Source organism: Tyto alba, unplaced genomic scaffold (assembly GCF_018691265.1).
Source record: "Tyto alba isolate M040663 unplaced genomic scaffold, T.alba_DEE_v4.0 Super-Scaffold_14, whole genome shotgun sequence".
Taxonomy (NCBI): domain Eukaryota; kingdom Metazoa; phylum Chordata; class Aves; order Strigiformes; family Tytonidae; genus Tyto; species Tyto alba.
Genome location: NW_024881276.1, coordinates 19,161,823 through 19,179,045, shown reverse-complemented (window position 1 = coordinate 19,179,045; position 17,223 = coordinate 19,161,823). Strand labels below are relative to the sequence as shown.

Here is a 17,223-nt window from a genome sequence, read left to right as displayed (position 1 = left end):
AACAGTGGTACCCTAAATTTCCTTTAAGACTTAATATAATTGTTAACAACAGGCACATATAGATTGTGTTGAGAAAGATTAAGGTTACTTGTAGTATCTTTGGCTCATGGAAATCTAGTGCAAGAAAAACACTGAATAAGCAGTGTGTAGAGTAATGTGGAGGGGCAGTAGAAGAGGATTGCACACAGTGAAGAAATAAAGGGTCATTTATATTCCAGCTCAATGTTGAATGCTTATCTGTTTCATTTTTTTTTACCTTGTATTCCCAGTAACAGGCTTACAAATAGTTTCTTTCTTCGCTTTTAATCTCTGTTTGTTCATCCTTTCACAGTCTACCTGCTTAATTTTAAATGGATTTCTTGGTCAAATCTAAACTTAAAAAAATCTTTAGAAATAATACTGAATACTTCCAAACACTTAAAACGTGTATTATTGTTACTTAACTAACTAAAGATGTCTTTGCTCTTACTGAAACCTAAAAGCATATTTCCATCTATAAGATTTTATAATTATTATGCTGTATCTCTATATTCTACAGTAGTGTTTTGGTTTGAGCCCAGAGGTCAATTGAGCATCACATGGCCACTCACTCACTCTTTACCCCCCAGGAATAGGAAGGAGAAAAATACAACAAAAGGCTCAGGAATCGAGGTAAGGACAGGGAGGAATGACTCACCCATTATGGTCATGGGCAAAAGACAGACTCCTTAGGGGAAGAAAAAGAACATCACTTTAATTCAAACACTAACAACAACACTTAACAGACAGAGTAGGACAGTGAGAAGTATAACCACATCTTAAAAACACTTCCCTCCACCCCTCCCTTCTTCCCAGGTTCAGTTTTGCTTCTGATCTCTCTGCTTTCTCCCCCCCACAGTTGTGCAGGTGGCAGGGAATGGGAGTTACACTCAGTTCCACCACTCCTTCATCCTCAGGTGGAGGATTCCTTGCATTCTTCCCCTGTTCTAGCATGGGGTCCCTCTCAATGGAGGGAGTCCTCCATGAGCTGTCTCTGGTATGAGTCCTTCCCATGGGCTGCAGGTCTTCCCAAACTGCTCCAGCATGGGTCCCTCTCACATGTTGCAATCCTTCCAGCACCAAACTAGAACAGCGGGGGATTCCCATAGAGTCTCACCCTTCAGGTGCAGCCACCTGCTCTGGCATGGGGCCCTCCATGGGCTGCAGGTGTGCATCTGTTTCACTGTGGACTTCCTTGGGTGGCAGGGGGACAGCCTGCCCTCCCACCTATGGGCTGCAGGGGTCTCTGCTCCAACACACCTCCCCTCCTCCCCCAATCTTTCTTCCACAGATCTTGGTGTTTGCATAGGTGTCTTCCTCACAACTCCCCATACGCTATCACAGAGGTGCAGCCAACATGTCAGCCTGACCCTTAGGTATAATGAATGTTTCATTTTTCATATGAATTAAGCTAGTTCAGTAGATGAGTTTGAAGGACAGACATTGCAGCTCAGGTGAAAGATCCTTCCTATAAGGTAAAAAAAATAGGAGAAAGGGGGTTTAAATGCTAGTATTCCCTACTGTAGTAGTCATTAGACTAGATGATGCAGTATCCCATAGGGATGTGAGTGTGAGAATGTATATGTAGGCATATTTATATATAAAAATATGCACTCGCGTGTATGTCTGTCTTCACCCCCACACACCCACTGGATTAAACTGGAAGGACTTCTTTGTGAAATATTTGCATATAATATAAAGCTTATTTTTCTATTTATTTTAGCCCTACACTAGGACCTCAAATTCAGTTGCAAATATGATTCTCACTTCCTTCTGAGAAGTCCATAATGTTTTGAGTATGATCCTTCACATTCTTAAGGGGCCTTTAATTTCAACTGCTTCTGTAGGAGTCACAAATTAATTTGTAACTAAAGAAAAGGATCAACTATGTAACTCATGTTGTTATTGGAGGTTTGACATCATAGGCAGTTAAATTTAGGTTCAGATGGCATTAAACTTTAAAATTGCTTTATCCTCTAATTGTATAATTTACAATCTTATGTTAAATTCAATGCAATTATAGGCAAGAAGCTCATCATTACCCTCATTAAGATGAAGAGTTGCTCTTCCTGCAGAGGAAAGGGGGGAAAATACCAAGCTTCATAACTGGCCTGGAGGGATAGAGGGGCACATCACATAGATTATTTTTTTCACTGATTCCAATTACAGATCTCTCCAGAAGTCTGGTGAGGCATAAAATTTCACTACTGTTGTCTTGTACTTTTCTTCCAAGAGGATTGTCACAAAAAGAACATTTTATTAATATGTATCAAAAGCTAATGGTTTTATCTGCTCAAAGTATGGAAAAATTCATGTCTAGGGCTGTCGTGTGTTTTTCCTACTGCTTAAAAATAAAAGTTGAAGTGATCACAGTTCAGTTATGAACTTGAGTTTTATGAAGTTACTTAGTTGTATTATAAAACTTGGTGCCCTTTATAAAGTTCCAGGCTGTAGTGTATTGGAAGAAGTATTAATGAGAAGTAAAAACATGTGTGATCACTTTATAGTCTTCTAAAATATATTGAGGATTTTTTAGTTAGATGTAATCAATTAAAAAAAAAAGGTATGAATGCATTTAATATAAGAATGTGATGCCCTAATAACTAGGGAATGGTAGTGTTAGGTTTAATTAAGATGATAAAATTATATAGGTGGTGTGTTACATACACTGCATTTTCTATGGTAGGAAAATTTGTTAATAAAAACAGTATTTGATATATGTGACAAATCATATATTATTGTATCATTAAGTGCTTTATGGTAAAGGAAGACTGAGAGGCTACCTTCTCTGTTTCTTTCCTTCATCACCATTTCCAACGTCATAGAATGCCAGGTTGGGAGGGACCTCAAGGATCCACTGGTCCAACCTTTCTTGGAAGAAGCACCGTCTAGACAAGATGGCCCAGCACCCTGTTCAGCTGAATCTTGAAAGTGTCCAATGTTGGAGAATCCACCACTTCCCTGGGGAGATTATTCCAGTGGCTGATTGCTCACATAGTGAAAAATTCTCCTCTTGTGTCCAATCAGAATGTTCCTAGGAGTAACTTGTACCTATTACCCCTCGTCTTTTCCATGTGACTCTCTCTAAAAAGGGAGTCTCCATCTTCTTTGTGGCCACCCTTTAAATACTGGAACGTGGTGATAAGGTGTCCCCTAAACTGTCTCTTCTCAAGGCCAAACAATCCCAGTTCCTTCAGCATTTCCTCATACAACAGGCTTCCCAGGCCTTTGATCATCTTTGTGGCCCTCCTCTGGACCCCCTCCAGCATGTCCACATTTTTTTTGCGTAGTGGGGAACCAAAACTGAACACAGTATTCCAGGGAGTGACCTGACAAATGCTGGGTGGGATGATGACTTCTCTATCTCTGCTGGTGATGCCCTTGGTGCTGCAACCCAGCTTCCTGTTGGCTTTCCTTGTTGCTGCAGCACACTGCTCATAGTGAGCTTGTTGTCCACCAGGACCCCCATGTCCCTTTCTGCAGAGCTGCTTCCCAGCCAGGTAGATCCCAGCCTGTCCTGGACTCCTGGATTACGTTTTCCTGGGTGCAAGACCTTACACTTGTCCTTGTTGTATTTCATAAGGTTATTGTTAGCCTACTCATCCAGCCTATCCAGTTCTTCCTGCAGCATGGCTCTCTCTTCCAAAGTGTCCACTTCTCCACTCAGTTTGGTATCATCCACAGACTTCATCAGGGTACACTTGATCCCATCATCCAGATCACTTCTGAAGATACTAAACAGCGTGGGGCCCAATATCTATCCCTGGGAGACCCCACTTGTGACAGGTTCCCAGTCTGAATAAGGGCTATTTCCCACCACCCTCTGGGTGCAGACTATCAGCCCATTCCCCGCCCACTACACAGACCACTTGTCTAGACCATAACACAGTATTCATGTTATATCAAGGTAGGTGCCTGTTTATTTAAAGCAATTCTAACTAAAAAAACAGAGTACATGAAGGAAAACCTCAGCTGTGAGAATATAAAGAATGTTTAATTAAATGCTTTATGAAGGTCATTAAGAAGTAGAGTTGTCAGGTCTGTAAGTCATATAGCAACATGAAAAATAAAATGCATCTTCAAATACAAACTTGAAGACAATCAACAGGTGTTTATTGATTTTTTTTTATTTTTTTAACATAGAACTAAGGTTAACTTTGTACCATTTTGACTATGTTCCAAACATTTCAAATAAACAAATGACCCCAAAGTTATAAATTATGAGTTGATTAAACATTCAGAATAACTTTTTAAAAAAAGTAAGGTAGTATGTAACTTGTTTCTTTTCAGATTCTAATACATACTTTTTAAATTAAGTAAAAGTGAAATTTTGTTATTTCATAAGCTTTAAGGTAGGAGAAACATAAATGCCATAGGGAACAAAGCATGTGATGTAAATTTCAAAGGCACCATACTGCTTTTTAATTAAAATGTTACGTAGTAGATTGAGCTTTTAAAGAGACTTCTTGAATAATATACATATTCAATATTTTAATCCTGAGTATTTACACCAAAAGTCTGTGTGTTACTTGGGTGGTGTTATATATTGCCTTACTGAAAAATAATTAATAGCTTAAATATCTTCTGTAACTATTGCTCTGAACTGGTGTGTAGCTGTGCTGTATATTAATTATGCAAATTCCTTAGTGTCAATGGTGGGTGGAGATAGCCACCAAGCACCCCAGGCACAGGTTTTGTCATATTTAGATGGCTCCACTGACAGGTGGTAGCAGTGAAAGTTGTGTTGTTTCACATTCTCTTAATATACTCTCTATTTTTGTGATAAACTGTGGTTTCTTCTGCTTTGGAAACTGAGCAAATAGAAGCGTTCAGAGGACCCCCAAGCCAACATGGGGCTGAGCACCTCTGGGATGAATAATGGTGCATAGAGATTTCCCTGCCTCTATATTTCCCCGAAGTATATGCTGCTTACAAGAGGAAATGGAGACTTAGAAATGGAAATGTTTGATACTGAATGAAGGAACTGTGGATTATCTACCCTAGTCTCAGGAATGTAGTCTACTAGAATAGTTTAAAAATACGGGTAAGGTCAGGAATATTGTGAATCATTTATCCACTTATATGTATCCAATGTAAACTTGGGACTTTTTGCTGGGGAAAATTTGAGAATATTGAAAACTTTGCATGGCACAGTCCATGCTGCAATTTCATTCCCCTCTCATTGATTATCTGCATAAGCATTACATTTATATCAGTACATATTTTTTTTTCTCCAGGTCTAAGTGTACTCATAGAGACTGAAAACACCACTATAGACTGCCTTACAATTTGAAGGGGATAAAGTATCAGAAATAGTTTTAAAGTTCAGCATAGTCTGCAGAGATATATATCAGCTTTCTACAGTTTTTATTGATTTAATAAGTGCACAACATGTGTTTGCTAAGTACCCTTCAAAAGTGAAACACTATTGCATGTTTTCATTATGAAGGATTGAAATCAGTGTAGCTGTGTCAGTTTACACTCAATATGATTCTTGTCCTACTACTTAAAAACAAATTACTTAAGCTCATTATTGGGTCTTTTGAGCTTTTTAGTTGCTTTCACTGAGGCCTGAGTAAAACTCAATGTAACCCAAGAAAGTTCTGTGCCTTGAGGTAGGTAGTGTGGCCTGTAGAGGAGCTGGTGAGCCCCTGTCTAAGGCGCTTTCTTCCCCAGCAGTGCAGGAGTGAAGCTTTCCTGACAGAAAGGCTGGCACAGGGCACCTTCCTTAAATGCAGTTTGCCAGTTGGGCAAAACAGCTCAAAAGCTTATGACATCTGTGCAGCAGTCAATTTTTTGCAGCAGAGGTACTCCTCACCTTCTGTCTTCCCCAAACAACCAGTAATTGTTGGTTGTCAGTCAATTTCTGCTTTCTCATGTATCATCAAGTTGTTGTCTTCTTTCAGTCCTCCATCCTGGCATTGCTGATCTGCTGTCTGTAAGTCATCAGGCCTTCAGCACAAAATTCTTTAATTCACTGGAGGGGATATTTCACTGAATGAACCCTATGAGAATATATGTGGTTCCCCGCTGTGCTGGGTTTCTGTGGCGGGGTTTTTGGTAGCAAGGGAGGGGGCTACAGCGGTGGCCCCTGTGAGAAGCTTCCTGAAGGTCCACTGGCTCCAAGTCAGACCCACCTCTGGCCAAGGTCAAACCAATCAGCAATGGTGGTTACGCCTCTGTGATAATGTATTTAAGAAGGGGAACCTGTGAGGAGCAGTTGGAGTTGTGAAGAGAACACCTATGAGAACACCAAAGTCGGAGGAAGAGGGGGAGGTGCACTGGAGCGGAGACCCCTGTATCCTGTGGTCAGACAGCAGGATCCGCCCCCAGAATCTCCAAAAGAAGTCATATTTACAAGAAATGTCAATAGTATATACACAGTACTGGGGAAAGAGATATTTTTTAGATGTCTAGAGTCAGGTTTTCTGCAGATGCAGGTGTTGTAAATGTGTTCATAATAAATTAACTGTATCACATTTCATAAACAGAGAATCTTCACCACGATACATGCAAGACCAAAAAAATGCCTAAGTGGCATTTTTATAAAAGGAATTTTATTATACTTGGGAGGTTCTTTCACTTGTTAAACTCTCAAATGGATATTGAAAACAACTAAAGAAGTCATGTACTAGTTCCTGAATTAAATGTGTTTGCCTGGTTTTCAATTTGGCATCAGTTCTTTAATATTTTCCCTTATGTTTCTCTAGAATTATTACCCTTTCTATCAAAGCAGCAAATTCTAATTTTATTTAGAGAACAAAGCTACTTATAAAAGTAATTCTAAAGGAAGCTTTGGTAATATTCTGATTAGAGAAAGCCATAAAATCTGTGAGGCATAAATGGCAATGTTTTTGTTATTTTCATTATAATGACATTATAATCAGTAACTTGGTAGTTAGGGAAATTCAGATTTAACACTTCCTGATTGTAAGACGCTAGGAAATGTCTCTTGTTTTTTTTTTTTAAGAAATGACATTGATCTTTATTTTATTCATCTGCTTTTTTATTTTAACTATTCTGTATCTGGTGCAAAGTCTAATGAAATATTGTGTAAAAGATGCTGTGTATAATAAAGGAAACTGATCCTTAAGATACTTTTGGGCTTCAAGCCAGTTTCCTCAGGTTTGTTTTTTTTTTTTGTGGGGGTGGTGTTTTTAGGGGGGGTGTTTTTGGTTTTGTTTTGTTGGGTTTTTTTATTTCTTTGTTTTTGTGTTTTGTTTTTTTTTTTTTTTTTTTTTTTTTAATTTTATTTTATTTTATTCTGGAGCCAGAGCTCCAGAATAACTCTCAAATATGAAAGTGTCATGATACTGTCAATAGAGTATACCTCTTGTAACATAATTCACATATCTAGTCACACATATATGCACATATAGAAACATTTTCCTTATCTTTCTCTCTATATATACCCTTCAAGTTTCTCTTTAGTATTAGAAATCTTTAAGAAAGTAAACCGCTAAGAATTAAATTGAATATGTAGCTAGGCTTCACCATTGATCTAGAATATTAGAAAATCTTTCTCAGTAAAATGGTTTCTTTTGGTTATATTGGTAATGTAATATCACAGAAAATATTGGAGTTAAAATGGAACCATGTTATCTGAGTGGAAAATAAGACTCTGAGGTTAGTTCTGTTCTGTTAAAAGTTTCAAGTGCTTATGAATATGATCACTGCTGGAACTCATTAGTTATAGTAGACAAAGCATTTTATTTTTCGCTCAGAATGCTTCTGTTTCTGTGAAATGTTAAAGTGTCTCAAATGATGTCGGTTAGTTTATGCTAGTCAGTGATAAGCGTAGTGATGCTTTTACATTTACACCAACGGGGGGGGGGGGGGGGGAAACAACGGCAAGGTCTATTAATGATGTAGAAAATGTAGTCTTTGAGTCCCCAGTAACTTACTTCCTTTTCTATTTTGATTTCATCTTAGTTTTACATTTTATTATCTTCTTAAACAGGCTATAGGCAGGACCTGAGGAAGTTCCCTATAGGTCTAGGTTGTCCAATTAATATTAATTGATGTTATTTGTCAAAGCAGCAGGCCTTGAACCCTAACACAAAATCTAGGGGATCTCAGTAAATGAGAAATTAAAAAGACAATGACTAGCCTTGTGAACTTATCTTTTAATTTTTAAATATTTTTTTAGCACATACTTGCAGTAATCATTGCTTTTTTATTAGTCCAAATGCACATGACTCAGTGCTTAAGCTAAATCTGATCTTGTGGACCCCAGTCATTTCCACGGGTTGTATTCTGAAGTTCCGTGATCAGCCAACATTTGCAGAGGCTACAAAACTGAGACTGATTTAAAAAAATAGGGAAGAATTGTCCAAGGACAGTATATTTCTAGGGGACTATGGTGAGTTGACCCTAGCCAGCAGGTAAGCATTCTACTATCACTCATGCATTTGACCCTCCCACCCTGTGGGACAAGGGAGAGTGCAGGAAGAGCAAAGGTGAGAAGACTTGTGGTTCCAGATAAAGACAGTCTAAATAAAAGACTGGGGGGCTCTTGGAGGGAACCACATGTGATGTGTAGGCAGTTGCTTGCCACCTCCCACAAGTAGATTGATGCCCAACCATCCTCTGAGCAATGGCTACCCCCTAGACCAAAACCCCCTGCCCAATTCTTCATATTATGTGATACGGGATATCCCTTTGGTCAGTTGGGGTGAGCTGTCCTGGTTGTGTCCCCTCCCAGCTTCTTGTGCACCCCCTGCCTTGCTGAGGGGAAGAGTGGTGAAAAAGAGCTGATTTGGTGCTTGCACTGCTCAGCAGCAGCTGAAACACCTGCGTGTTACCAGTGCTGCTTTAGTCACAAATCTAAAGCATGGCACCATACAGGCTGCTATGTAGAAGATTAACTCCACCCTAGACAGACCCAGCGCAGAGGTGCTCATGAGTAGTCTTCTTGGTGAATAGCACAGAAAAAATGGGTTACATCAGACATACATATCTGGTGCGTACAAAACAAGGCTGTTTGAGGTCTTTAGAATGAAGGAGGGGGTGTGTGTAATTTGTTTATGTTTAAGTGTAATTGAAGACCAGGCAGACATTTGATGTCAGAAGATAATATTGCCTGAGAGATGCATACATATTAAAATTATCCAGTATCTTTGTAACCCAATATTTTAAGTCTTTCTTTTTCTAGCTGTATTTAAAAAGTCAGCCTCCTACTTTCAGAATACTCACTACACTTCCTCTTTAGTCTTTTGCCATGCAGAGTGTTTGTAATTGGGTATTTAACCTATGTAATTCCATGAGATTATGGTATGGTAATCTACTTGCAGTGCTCATCCTCTTGTACTATAAGGTCAGGAAATTAAAAAGCAATTTGCATTCTCAATGAGTAAGAATTTCTTGAATTTAATGCCTTGTGGTTTTTGTTGTTGCTATAATATCTGGTTCAATTACTGCATAGATAGTAGCAAATTTAAACAAGCTTGCTTCTTTACTGGTGGCAATTTCCCTTTTTAATCTTCAGAAAACCATCAAGTGTTTGGATGTATCTTCAAAGATGATAACTATCTGCACTACAACTAGGGTCTGTTCAGAGCTCATGTAAAAATTAGTGTCCTCTTCAATCTATGCATTATCCCTTCTCATTTTAAATGTGGGAATAACACCTTTAAGGATGTGACAAGGCTATCCTTGTAGAATTTATTACGAGACCCTTAGTTTTAAAAGAATTTTGTTACTATTATAAGCAGTATTTTTCATTCTCATATAATCACTGATGGGGATAATTAATACCACATGAGCAAAAGTAATAAGATCTGGTCCTAAATGAGTTAAGCAGGTAGTTCTGCTGTTCTGTTGTCTGCCTTGTTATATTTCTAGCTCAGATGGCTGGATAGGATGAACAGGGTATTTGTTTTCCGATTGCCTTTTAAAAACTGAAGTATGTACAGCTGACGCTGGTGTTTTTAAAGAACAAGTTTGAATTGGAAGTCCCAAAATCCTAAGATTCTTTCAGATGTTGTGAGAAATGACAAAATCTGTGAAGTGATAAGAATGGATTTAAAAATAGATACTAATTAAAGTGATACATACTGCAGAAGGGAGATAACTGTGTCAGTTTCTATATTTTATCTCAAAGGATCTCCAGTATGATTTTCAGGATGTAATTAATTTTCCTGATAATTTGCTGATTGATAAACTGCCAAACAGAATAGTTGTAATAAAAATTAATATCTAGATTCTGAGTTATTGTTTGCTTGCCTGTTTGCATTTATATTCATTCCCATGGAATTTTGCTAACTTCTAGCAGATTAGAGTCTGATTCTTAATTATTTGCCTTTAGTTCTACCAAGAATAAATGGAAATCCAGGGATAACAGCTGTTTTTAATCTAAAGATACAAAATTATTTTTTTAGAAGTGTCTTTTAGTTGCAGTCAGAACTTACGTGATTAATATTTAAATTTTATTTTGAAAAATGCAGAAGAATGTCTAAATTTTGTTTCAATATTTTCAGAAGAAAAAATGTCTTTGTTTTGAAATATCTCTTTATTTTTCATTAAAATATAAAACCAAGAAAAAACTATCATAGGGCAAAGTTAGTGTTTTGATTAATACATAATATCTTTCATTAATTGTGTTTGATAGGAAATGTTTGTATTTGGTTTGCATTTGGGTTTTAATTACAAGATTGGAGAATCTACAGTCTGCATATGATCATGTGTTTCTATTCTTGCGAATTAACTATTATTATCATGCTTACATCATAAACAATGTTAAATCTCTAGACCTAAGTGAATATAGTGTTTAATTCTCCAGCTCAGAAATGATGGTGAGGGGAATGCAATGCATTAGCAAATCTCAGAAGGACAAAGTAAAAGTCTCAACTAAATCATATGTAGTTTATTTAAAACCATTGAATGATGTACGAGGAGAGCAACAAAAGAGATTTTCTTTATGTTTAGAAATGGTTTTTTTTCTGGTGATTGTGAGGGTGCCAAAAGACATTGCCAGCAGGCTGAGGGAGCTGGTGCTTCCCCACTACTCATTGCAGATGCAGCCTTGCCAGGGCTGCTGTGTCTGGCGCTGGACTCCCTAGCATGTGAGACAGAGACACGTACTATGTGTCCAGGAAAGGGCCCTGAAGGTGATTAAGGGACCAGAGCATACAAGAAGAGGCTGAGAAAGCTGGTACAGCTCATCCTGGAAGAAGCGTGGTGGATGTTATCCATGTTTATGAACAGCTGATGGTGGAGGGAGTAAAGACAGGAGAGCCAGACCCTGCTCAGTGGTGCCAAGTGGCAGGATGTTGGGCACAATTCTACGTAAAAATAAGAGGAATCTTTTTTTTTTTTTTTTTTTTTTAATTAGTGGGAACGTAGTAAAAATCTGACACTGGTTTCTCAGAGGCCTTGTGCAGCCTCTGTCCTTTGAAATAGTCAAAATCTGTCTGGACATGGCCCTGAGCATTGTGTCTGGAGTAGGAGGTTGAACTGGACAACCTTAAGAGGTGCCTTCCAGACTCAGACATTCTGTGGTCCTGTGTTATGGGAGTGCTGTGTAGCAGCATAGACTGAGATGCAAGTGTACACACTGCTTTCTGTTCTCACCACTTTTACCCAGTTGTTTAATGATTGTGCAAGGAATGAGAGAAGGAATAACTAGTAGAAAAACAAAAAGAATGATGTTTTGAACATGTCCACATTTTGAGATTATTTACATGTATAAACCACAGGACTGGCACTAGTAAGTAGAAGCTCAGTGTCCCTGCCTAGTGATGTAGCAAAGAACACCCCAGAACACATAACTGAGGAAGAAGTTGGTGTTCAGATTCACTGTAGGCATCATAACCCTTAGAGATGTGCTGAAAGCAGCAATGGAAAACAGAAGAAGCTTGCTTCAGAGAACAGAAACACAAGCAAGGAGGTAGAAAGCAGAAAAGAAAAGTTGAAAAATGAAGTTGTGTGGAGCTTGGAAATACAGGCACTGGGATGCTAAAGTGTTCTCTCTCCAATATATGAAAGTGAAAATTAGACAATCTTTAGGCAGCGAGCTAAAATGCTGTACAGCTCTGTGCTGTCAACAAAACCAAACACAAAATCTGTAGTTCAGACCATGGTGTGTGATTTGACAAAATGTTCTTGTAGTGCTGTCTGAAGCTGTACACTTAATTGTAGCAAATTATAGCTTAAGAAAGTGGACGTTTATAGCCAAAGTCTTTACAGTAGAGCAGCAAACAAACAAGCAGATAACCCCTCAAAAACCTGTTCTATTGTAAATGAATTATAGTTATGCAGCATTTTTTCTAGAAAGGAACATCTGGTTTCCCACCTAATAAAAATTGAAAGTAGATCTGTAAAATTAATGACATTTCTTTAGGAATTGCTTCCCCAGTCAAGATATTGTGCCTTAAAAGATGCATATAGACAAAATTAATCAGAGACAATTTAAGACATGTGCTTTCAAACACTCATAATTACTCAGTTGCAAACCATACAGTAATAGACATCATGGAGCAATGCTCATTTTTATCATTGAGATGCTTAATACTTCAATTTGATTTTGTAACATTTGCACCTGCTTCTTTCACATTTCTTTGGGTCATTAAATAATAACTTAAAAAATCTTGGCTTCCATTAGTAGTTCATTAGATAGTGACCTCATACAATAATACAGGTTTTCCCTAATAATTTGCACCTCTCAGACACCTATTAAATACTTGAACTAAAAGAGGTTATAAGGCAATTGATATCTAGGCACTCCCTCAGTTTCTAGAAGCAGGACAACCCTTAAGATAAAGCCTAGCTAGTCTAGCCAAGGAAATACTAATGGCTTAGAGCTACTGACTGTAACTTGCAGTATCAAATAGTAAGTTCAAATTTTACTTTGACTCCAATTATGTGTTTAGAAGAAGGTTATGGTATTTTGAATCAACTGTAAAGGGATTTTTTTATGTTTGGTAAGAAAACAGTACTAAGTCAAAACTATATTTGAGAACAAGATAGTTAATTATGGAATGACTGAATGGCCAATAAAGTAGCTTAGCTTGTATAAATGTTAAGGATAGTTACTGTAATCTCATATCTTAGAAATAATAAAAATGTTAAATTGGAGCACTGCTTATGAATGTGATAAATTGTAGCCATTTAATTTGCTTATTTGTAGTTTATTCTATATGGCATCACTTTTCCCCTTTAAAGCTGTTGTTTGTCTTGTCCTGTCTTCCACATTCTTGGCCACAGCACAGCCTTTGAGACAATAGGACATAGCTGGTAACTTAGCAGGTTTAGGGGAGAGGAAGCCTCTAAAGTGCAGGCTGAGAAAGGAGAGTAAGAGCCTTTCCAAGGGAAGCCTTTATTAATTTTTAAAACTGAAGCATAAATTTAAATCAATCAATATTGATATTTTTGCTGAAAATTAAATAGGTTCTCCCCCCACCATTTGCTAATAAATCATAAAGCTGCTTATTTTTGATTCACAAAGTAAAAATACACTTTAAATTATAAAGAAACTTGGAAGGCCTATAGATTATGTCATTATTTATTACAATGTTCTATTCATCTTGCAATTTGGCACATTTGCAATTACCAAAAAATACTCTGAAGTAAAGAGGGACATGAATATAGAAATAACTTTAAAAGGCAGTGTGCAACCACAAAATAAAAACAATTGTTTGAACTGGTACACAACTAGAATAGGTAACTGAGTAATTTTGCTGAAGCTTTAATTTGCCAGTGCAGGTAATTAAAGGCAATTATGCCTCTAAAATTGTCTGTGAAGATGCAGAATTTGGGAAGAGCAGTGCATGGGAATCTTAAATACCAGTTCACATGATTTATGATTGTATAGGAACAGCCAGAAGACATGTCCCCAGTCTGTAGATTTGGAAACCTAATTGAAAGAAGCAAATTAGCTTAATAAGATTGTGTGCAATAAGATATTACCAGATAATCATAGCGAAAATGTTTAATCAAAATTTCAGATTTCAATTCCAGTTTGTGTTAAGTCTTTAAGGGAAGATGAATGTGACTTAAGTTTAAGCAAAATCTTACTATCACAGATATATTTTGAAAAAATAATTAATACTTTTAGATAGCATTTAAAGTGACATTACTTGTTGGAAAACAAATGAATATTGAAAACTATACTGTACATTAACAAATGTAGTTGTCGTGACTGATTTCTGTGTGGGGCATGATTTTTCCATAATGTTTTTGTTGTATTGTTATTAATAGAGAGCTAAAAAGTTTCTTGTAACATGACTGGGGGAATGGGACTCTATTCATTATGAATGTCATTGTATTGTATAAACTGTTTATTTTGTGAAAGTTAGTGTGAGTTATAACTTTCTTTCTAGGAAGTGAAGCAGACTGAGCAGTCCAAAAAGGTCTGTTGACCTTTTTCACATGAAAGGAGAGAAGTAAGCAGTGGTACTAACAGAGGCATTCAGTCATACTTTGACACGTTTCCATTTGAGAGCTAAAGAGCAGGCAAATATAAATATACAATGAGGAGCAGGAAAACTTATCTGGAGTTCATTTAAGTGTATACTTCCTGCATGGCAAATGCCAAGCCTGAATTATGGCTTGTAAAAGAATGGAAATTGAGTTTTCTGGGGCTACCTTGGCTTAAACAGGTCCCCCCCGCACCCCCAAAAACTGTTTTTTATTGTTTTCCTAACGACCAGTATATTCTTGTGTGCTTTCTAAGAAAAAGTGTATGCATGTGTGTGTTTGCATTTCAAAAGTTTCCTGGCAAATGTATTACTGCCTGTCAGTCTCCAAAGATTTAAACTGTAGACTGAAATTATCATATCAATTATAAATGTTGAACCCTAGGGGACATGAGATACTTCATATTCCTAGAAGTATTGAGGGAGGTCCTGGTCAAGATCTCAGGGCAAGAGTGATTTGTCTGTGCAGTCATGTGTCAGGCTGCAAGTCTACGTTGCTGGAATATGGCTGATAAACCAGACAGTATGAGACTGTCTCGTGCCATTATTGATGCTGAAGATATTCATCACAGGTGCAGATGTAATTTGACCCATTTTTGGGTTCTGTGTCTTTATTTACTAAAAATGAAGTCAAATCGTGCAGACTGCTGAAATCAGTTAAAGCAGATGAAACCAGGTGTGTAACACATTATCCACACCAAGTATTTTCCACTGCTGGCAATTGACCCTTACCTTGCCCTTTATGAATAGAGTAATATCACTATTTCAGCAGTAATTGGATGAATGGTCATGCTGCAGATTACTGTGGCACAAACTGTTAAACTGTGGCCTAATGACCGCAGTAGAAATGCTCATATGTAAGATCTGTTTCCTTTGGGAGAATAATTTGGTAACATCATCTGCCCTGATTAGCTGCTGTCAGTCTTGGTAATGTCATTAGGAAAGGACTGTTCTAAGCATAAACTTTTCTCTGAATAATCTACTATACATGTAGATATTGTTATATAAATACAGGTAATAATTTATACTGATATTAATAATGTATTTTCTCAGATAAATTATTGAAATAATATTTGTATTTATGCAACAGATATTTCTGTCAAGTGCTAGGATAGACATCACTACATTTTTTTTTAATAAATAACCAAATGTCATTTGTTTTATTTTAAGAACAAGTGAACTCTCACAAGGTTACTGAGGTAACATTGAAAAGAAAGGTTTAAATACAACATATGTTGCTCATGGAAAAGGAGAGATGCTCCCACTCAATATTGCAAAGTGTTTTTACTGAGTTTTGTAGAGTGTTTGTGGAACTTGAAGATATAGTATCAGATTTGCAATTTAGATTGTGTTTCATATTATGATTGGAAAGTAATACTTAGTGCATGACTTCTTACCTGATTTTTTTGTGAATTCTCATATGATCAGTTATGAACTAGAGCAAGAAAATGTTTCCCTTGCTCCTTCCAGGAATGATCACAACAGCAGTTCCTATGAATACAAGGACTGGCGGTTGGTCTAGGGTTCTCTAGTTGTTCATGCCATCCTGACTTCTCATTTTCCCCTTTGCATATATGAGAAATAGCCCTAGGAGAAAACATATTTTATGAAAGGTGGTTATTATGAGGATCATGCAGCTTGACTTCTCATTTAGGAATGTGTATAAAAAGTAAAACAAAAGCATCTTCATTATATTTTAGAGCTTGGACTCTGTCGTCTTATCAGGCTTTGTGGATCTGGGATCACACATTGCCTGGAATGCTGTCATAGCAACTGAGGATATTATCCACATTCTACTATTTCTCAGATTAGGTGAGTCAGACTATTGGTACTTGTATACAGCAGTAGCAGAAAAGAGTTACAGGTCGTGTCACTATAGCTGGATGACTGAAATTAAGTCTAATGGCCAGTGACATTCATAGTCATTGGTTTGACAACTGGTGCAGATGTCAGCAGTGATATGTCTGGCTGGTGACAGGCTTAAGCAGCCCTCAGTCTTCTGAGCATATGGTTTCATACAGCTGCAACAGTGAGTCACACTAACAGTGTTCTCAAATAAAGCTGAGAGAGAGCAAATTGAAATGATGGGAAAAGGAAATAGCTTGAAACTGTTTTATCTATGTAGCAGGGAATAAACACTTTGTGTTTTTCATAGTTATTTGAGATTTTTACAATAGATAATTGTCTGTTAATCTGAATTTCTCAATATTTATGAAAAGAAGTTCATCTGAAGGCAAAGCCAAACAAGGAAAGTTACAATCTAGTTGCTTAGTATCTACTTCCGAGAGTGATGGAAGACTGTGATTAACATATACCAATTCCATATGTGATTTCTACTTTCTCTACCATACACATCTTCCCTCTTACAGTTTTGTTTGGTTTTGGTTTGTTTGTTTTTTGTTTGTTTGTGGTTTTGTTGGGTTGTTTTTGTTTTTTTTTTTTTTTTTTCCCCACCATTGCAACCAAGAGTAATGTGTCTACTACATCTGGTATATTGTTCAAGAAAATGAAAATTCCCTAATGTTTTCTGCTCATTACATTCCTACTTCTTTTCCAATTGCTCTTCTCATTTATCACAAGTGCCAAATCCTTTTTCTCCTTTCTCTGTTGGTGGCTTTGCGTACGTCATGCCTTCATATTGTGTTGCTTAATGATTTGGCATTGTTTATATGTTTAATACTGTTAATTGCTGTTCTAATTTCAAAGCATATTGCTGCATATCAGAAAGAGTGATAGAGTTCAGAAGTCCATTTACTTTCTCTCTCCTGTTCTGAGGCAATAGATTTACATT

General features: G+C 37.1%; 1 protein-coding gene across 19 annotated transcripts in view; it reads left to right on the top strand.

Moving 5' to 3' along the window:
* DMD (dystrophin) overlaps positions 1-17,223 on the top strand; it is a 1,076,492-nt gene that overhangs the window by 549,360 nt on the left and 509,909 nt on the right. The gene's annotated exons all lie outside the window — the stretch shown is intronic.